Source organism: Bidens hawaiensis, unplaced genomic scaffold (assembly GCF_021521415.1).
Source record: "Bidens hawaiensis isolate Kalapana, Puna unplaced genomic scaffold, B.hawaiensis_p1.1 tig00009425_1, whole genome shotgun sequence".
NCBI lineage: Eukaryota > Viridiplantae > Streptophyta > Magnoliopsida > Asterales > Asteraceae > Bidens > Bidens hawaiensis.
Genome location: NW_027491697.1, coordinates 138892 through 146152, shown reverse-complemented (window position 1 = coordinate 146152; position 7261 = coordinate 138892). Strand labels below are relative to the sequence as shown.

Here is a 7261-nt window from a genome sequence, read left to right as displayed (position 1 = left end):
CTCTAAAATGACTTAATTTAACCCATTCCATTTGCCTAAACTATAAAACCCTGTTTTTAAGCACAATTAGAAAAATAGAAATTTAAAGCTACTCGTTTTGACCATAACTTATTTTCCAATTTTCTTATAACCCGTATCGACTTGGACATGTTCTCACTTGAATCCATTTTAACCCGTCACCTAAGCCTGGTCGACCTTCTCAGTTTACGTGGCTTAATTTCAAACAACAAAACTTCGGTGAACTTTCTACTCAAAAATGAAAATAAAAGGGTCGAAATAATAAATTGAAAGCGTTGATGGTCCACTTCACGAGGTGTGTGAAATCAAAGTCTGAATACTCTGCCTTCAAATCATTCACGGAACCAGACGTCTATAAATCATAACACATCTGCAATAGAATCAATATCAGACACTCCAAAAATGGCATACAAGAACGGTGTAGAAGCAGCAGCAGCAGCAGCTAAAATCCCACTTCTCACTCCCTACAAAATGGGCAAATTTGACCTTTCTCACAGGTAATTAATTTCATTGACTTTATATACTCATTGGTGTATCTGCACACCAACTGTTCGACGAAATGCCAAAGAGAACATTATTTTCAATTAACTTATCTTTTATCAACTTATACAGGGTTGTTTTGGCACCGCTAACAAGGCAACGATCCTACGGCAATGTTCCTCAGCCACACGCCATCTTATATTACTCACAACGAACCACCAAAGGTGGGTTTCTGATTTCGGAAGCCACTGGTGTGTCTGACACTGCACAAGGGTACCCGGAGACTCCGGGTATATGGACCAAAGAACAAGTGGAAGCTTGGAAGCCTATTGTGGATGCTGTTCATGCTAAAGGCGGAGTCTTTTTCTGTCAAATTTGGCATGTTTTGGCAGAGTTTCAAATACTGGTATTGTTCTTTATTAATCACCTATTTTGCAACCAAAATCTGTTAAATTTTGTAAATTTTTTTGTATATTTTAAAGTTCAAAATCCTTCTAAAAGCCCTAATTTGTTCAAAATCGTCCCCCAACCTTATTTTGAAGCGATTTTGATGAGGGTTGAGAAAGGATAAAATATGAGAAAATTATAAGAATACCCAATATGACTGAGATGATTAATAAAGTAATGGGCTTTTTAATATTATTGATCAACCAGAACGAGATATGTGTCATTTTGGTGCCACAAGTTTTATTCTGGCGCAACAGATTAGATCACTTTGGCACAATAGATTTAATAAAGAAAGTTATAACATGAAGTGTAAATTAAAAAGTCAAGGGGTAATGGTTAAAATGCTTATTTTGGTAATTTTGCTTAATATTATTCGTTTATTACCGTGAAACATTATTAAGCTTTACTAACATATATATGTTTTTACATCAGGTTTTCAGCCAAACGGGCAAGCCCCAATATCTAGTACAGACAAAGGACTAGCGAATCAAGTACGAGCCAATGGGATTGATGTTGCAAGGTTTACACCTCCAAGGAAGCTCACAACCGAAGAGATTCCTCTAATTGTTGATGATTTTAGAACTGCTGCAAGAAATGCAATAGAAGCTGGTAACATAAGTTCTTGATCAATGTCTAGAATCTGTTCACTATCCAATCGATGAAACAAACATTTCGTTTTTTGGTTTTATGAAAACGTCTGTTCCGAATTTTTCAATTTTAGATTTGGGTTTGGTTTGGTCATTTTGTCTTGAATTTCTTGGGCTGAAAAACAAAACTGGCCAAAATTAATGAATTTGGTCTAAATCTTTTTTGTTAATTAATGATTAGTTAATTATTTTATATTTAGGCTAAATTACTTAACATTGAAAATAAAAAAATGAAATCCGTACATTTGGTTTGGTTAGGTTTAATTTACATGCAAAACCGAACTAAACCAAAAATTCGGTGTTTCCAAAAATCAAACCACTAGTTTTTGTGAGGGTTCGGTTATTACTGTTTAGTTTCCAGTTCGCTATCGGTTCTTTCGGTTTTACCTTTTGGGCTTGAAGTATTTGGGCCGGAAAAAGTTAGCCCAAAGTAATGAATTTAGACCTATCTTCTTGTTTATTAATGATTAACTGATTATTATTTTGAGCTAGAATATTCGAGTTATACTAATTATTAAATTCTTATAAATTACTTAACATTGAAAACAAAAATTTTAAATCCATACATTCGGTTGGGTTTTTTCAGTTTTAATGAAATGCAAAACCAAAACCAAACTGAAAATTCTGTTTCTACCAAAATATAAATAATTAAACCAAACCGTTGGTTTTGGTTTGTTTGTTTTTGGTTACCGATCACTTTTGTCTGTTTTATGTGCTTCCACTGAAACCCCGGCCCCAATATTTTTTTCTTATTTTATTTATTTATTTTTACAACTTTTTATGAAATTACAGGTTTTGATGGAGTCGAGATTCACGGGGCCCATGGCTATCTAATCGATCAGTTTATGAAAGATGGAGTAAACGACAGAACAGACGAGTACGGTGGTTCTTTAGAAAACCGTTGTAGATTTGCTCTAGAAGTAGTTGAAGCCATCGTAAACGAGATCGGGCCAGATAAAGTTGGCATCCGTTTATCCCCATTTGCGGACTACATGCAATCGGGTGATTGAAACCCGAAAGCTTTAGGCCTTTACATGGCTGAATCTTTGAATAAGTATAACATTCTTTATTGTCACATGGTGGAACCTAGGATGAAAACTGTTGGTGAAAAGGTTGATTGCCCTCATAGTCTTGTACCCATGAGGAAAGCGTTTAACGGGACGTTTATTTCGGCTGGTGGGTATGATATGGAAGATGGTAACAATGCTGTGGCTGAGAATCGGACTGATCTTGTTGCGTATGGTCGGTTGTTTTTGGCGAATCCTGATCTGCCGAAAAGGTTTGAGCTTAATGCGCCTCTTAATAAGTATAATAGGGAGACATTTTATATACAAGATCCGGTTGTTGGGTATACGGATTATCCGTTTTTGGAATCCACGGTTTGAGTAAAGTGGAACTGAGTTTGGTGAAAATGAAGATTATAGGAATCTTGGCGGTTGCCAATATAGTGTTTGTTTTTTTGGCAATTATTGTTTGTTTACATGTGTTTGGTGATATCTTTTGTCTTAAAGCATGATTTAAATAAATAAGATAAAACTGAGTCTTAAAAGAATCTGGGAATCTTGCCATGCCTCCCCACCCTTTGTTTATTTTAGGCTCTATTATTATTGGTTTATTGAGGGTTATTGTTAAAAGAAACTAGCTCCCACTTTGATTATATATATTTAGTTGCTCATGTCTTTAGTAAAACAGACATTGAAACACTGAAAGTAAATATAAAATTGTATTATTTTACTTCTTGTCATAGGCCACAAACTGATGGGTCCAAACCGATCCCTCTGCAAAAATCCAAGCCGGTCTTAAACCAACGGTTTCACTGGTTTCTATTGTATCGGATCCAAACCAGCTCGGTTGATGTCATGGAACCGGTTTATTTGTGCACCTCTAAATTTAGCCACAATTTATTTAGTCTTCACGTCAGGTCCTAGTAATGGGCCGTCACCTGAGGCAGTAGCATGAAATTTACGAAACACGTAAGTTTTGGTCTTTAATCAGAAGTAGTAGGGTTGTTCACTGATCGAACTGAGCCAAGTGAGGGCTTGCTTGTGCTTGGCTCATTTACAAACCGAGCCAAAATTGAACAAGAATTTTCCAAGCATTTTTCAATCGTGCAAGTTTCAAGCGGCGATCAATTTGAAAAACCCTAGTGTGAGAAATAAGTGATGACTTGTAAATCCATTGCAAGAACCGCCCCATTTAGTGTTTATTTATTAGTGTTTAATAATGTTTGGTTTATTTAGTTGGGCTACAAGACTTTAGTATTAAAAGCCCATTTGTATGTAAATTTTATATTTGGATATAATCTTGGTTAATTAGGGTAAAATAGAGGCAGCAAAGGAACGGCGACCGTCATCATCGAACAGACGCGACGTTCCTTGAACCTCCTATCAATCACCAATTATCCAAATCATCTGTACAATGACATTGCAATTTAATTGATGATATAATTCTATTGTTATATTTCTCTTCTACTCAATCTCTCATTCTCAATATTACGTTAAAGTGTCTTGTTGTTGTTAAACAAAAGATGAAACCACAATCAAAATTCAAACAGAAGAAGTCGATCCATGGGATGCCACTGTCTAACAATAAGGCCATGAAGTGTGACCGATAATTGAGAGCAGACAAGAGCGGCCGAGGTCTGAGTTGGCTAATTTGTTTATGGAAATAGGGTTTGGAATTTTTAGAACTTAAAAGACTAGATAGTGGGTCTTTTTAATTGTATGAGTGTGTGTGCATACATAACAATTAATAAATAATTTTAGCCAAACGACCGAGCATACCTTTGCTCGTGTGTGGCTTGTTTACAAGTCGAACCGAGCCACCCTACTTGTTTACAAACTGAGCTGAATTATATCGAATGAGCACTTTCAAACATTTTTGTGAGTGGAAGAAAGGAGTAATGAGTAAATATTATTTAACTGAATTTAATAGATTTGAAGGATGAGTTGTTGAAGACTAGGAAGGTTTTCTAAGAGCATTCTCAACCCATCCTGATTTGATTTGCCAATCTTAAGAGCATTTTTGTATGGTCGTTTGTTTTTGGCTAATCCTGATTTGCCAAAAAGATTTGAGCTTAATGCTCCTCTTAACAAGTATAACAAGGAAACGTTTTATACACCCGATCCAGTTATTGGGTATATGGATTATCCATTTTTGGAATCCTCGGTTTTAGACCGTTAGTGTTGGCATACTCAAACAATGGGAAACGGAAATGAGTTTTGATGAAAATGAAGATCCTGTTAACATGAAAATGAATCTTGGCTATTCTTGTGATAGTGAAATTGAGTTGATGGTGTGTGTAGTTACTGACTATTGTTTATTTATGGTCAAGATTGGTTTCATGTAACATAACTGTAACGTCATTTAGTGGGTTTAAAATAATAGCTTAGTGGCTTAAGCTTTTTAATAAATTTCAGTTCTTTTATATTTCAAATCCTATAGGAAAATTATGATTTCTAATATTGAAGAAACACTAAGTGACCCCGGTAGATTAAGGATAATCTTAGGGTTAAGTAGATGTTTCCCACGAGGGTTAGGTCCGGCAAAGATGGTTATTCTTCTCAACCTGCAAAACAGACACCGTGAGCTCGTCACTGAGAAGGGGGGGGGGGTTCCTCCTTGTGACCACCCTCCGGCGTGAGAATCAGACTAGATTGCTCTGAATATAAGTGTATATTGAGAGAAATAGCTAGAGAGAAGATGATGATACCGTTCCAAGGTGTTGGAGTATTTATAGCCGAAGGTAGGTTTCCAAGCAGGTACGGCCAGCTGTATAATATTCTTTTTCCAACAACTATGGGCTATGTTCGTGCCACGATGGGAGTTGGTGGATAGGCAGCGGCTGATAGTGACATTTTGTACTGGAGCGTGCTCCTCCTCGTACTATTGTCGGTGAGCTGTCACCCTGTGATTGGTTCATGGGTCGCTTTCGTCAGATCTTGTCCATTTGTCCATACCTTGGTAGGTATAGTACAAAAGATCTTCTAGAAGCGTACGGACTGGCTCTTTTGGGCGGGAATATTCCCGCCCTGCTCATTCCTTCTTCAAGTGACATTACTGAAGTATTAAGAGTTAGTGCCTTATGCGTGTAGCCTTACTGTTAATGCGGGTAGCCTTCCTTCTTGGCTTGTACCCACAGCTGCGGGGACAGGCAGGGTACTGTACCAAGGGAGGCTTTCCTGTGGGAACAGCTGGCTTACTGCGTGTAAGGTCTTCATCTCTCTGAGCATGGTGGGTCCTGCGGATCCAGTTGGTCTTTGCGCAGACGTACCTCTTCCAGGTGAGTCTTGCGGGTCCAACTGGGCTTTGCGGGGACCTACCTCTTCAAGTCCCCCCAGTCCATTGTTCTTCTCATGAATTGTTAATAAGTGAGGTGAACTTTTGGACTTTAAGCAAGGGGTTTTAAAGGGGTTTTCGTTTTTTAAGGTTCTCCGTGGGGATTCTTCCCGCAGTTTTCCTAATGTCACTTGCAGAAAATTCCCGACTTTTTCTGCCTGATCTTTGGATATGATGCGGGTAGGTGCGTAACCTCTCCGCAAGTCGGGAGCGTTGAGTTTCACTTGTGTAGATTCTCCACGGGGTATTGGTAGTTTTAGACATAGTGATCAGTTATGTTAAACAACCAATTCCACCTTGAAGCTTCAAACAATCTAGTTCTCAACGTTCCCGCCATGCGGGGGTGTTATTTCCCTTTCCGCAAGCATGACCCATAAGATCCATCTTGGGTTCAATTCCCTGCAAGTGCTGAGTATGTGAAGGGTTTCGCCTTGACACTGTACCCGCACTTGTCTTATGGTTTCTTGTTTTCCAAGGTATCTTCTTGGCTTCAATTCCCTGCAAGTGCTAAGTATGTGAAGGGCTTCGCCTTGACACTGTACCCGCATTTGTCTTATGGTTTCTTGCTTTCCCAGGTAAGGGGGTATATTCCCTCTTATTTTTGAATCTTTTTGAATCTTTTTGGAATTCGGAGAGTTGGTGAAAGGATAAGGACAGTCCAAACGGTTGAAGGGACGTTGGCGTATTCTGACGGTTTCAGGACGTGCAGGAAGTTATGACGACGTGACAGCATGTGGTCAATCAGGAAGCTTTTTCAGGCGCGTGGGCGCGAATTTCATGACACGCGCCATTCCGACACCTGTTGCCAGCTTGCTTTATCCACACGTGTCGTAGTGTCATTGCGCCTGCGCTTTCTCTCTCATCCGCATTAAATTCATCGCATTCATTGCGATGAGTATATAAGGGGGGGGGGAGGATGTATCTCGTCCCATACCTTCACTTCACTCTTCCTCCTTTTAAGCGATTTCCGGCGAATACTCATCTTTTTCGGCGAGCATTCTCCTGAAACCGCTTCTTTCATCTTTAACATTTGAAAAATGTCTTATTCTACTCATGACCCAGAGGTTAACGTCGAGGAGTCCGACGTTTACCTCGAGAACCCGACGTCTACGTCCGATAAGGACAATAAGAGTACTGCCGGCGAGTGTCAGTGTACTCTTTCTGTCGATGTATACCATTACATCGTCAAGAAGTTCATGCTGGAGCCCTATGAGCCAGAGTTCCCGGAGGCCCAGCAGACGGTGTACGATGCCCCTAAGGGCAAGATAGGGGTTTACGCTTCGTTCTTCTTATATGGGAATCTAAGATTCCCATTAACGAAGTTCGTGTAC

The 7261-nt window shown here is 39.0% G+C and overlaps 1 pseudogene across 1 annotated transcript; it reads left to right on the top strand.

Moving 5' to 3' along the window:
- The first annotated feature begins 328 nt into the window (after positions 1 to 328).
- Positions 329 to 3147, top strand: LOC143532273 (12-oxophytodienoate reductase 2-like; annotated as a pseudogene). Its single transcript, XR_013135150.1, has 4 exons — positions 329 to 515; positions 631 to 904; positions 1378 to 1554; positions 2385 to 3147. The product of XR_013135150.1 is annotated as a 12-oxophytodienoate reductase 2-like (transcript).
- Positions 3148 to 7261: the final 4114 nt, after the last annotated feature.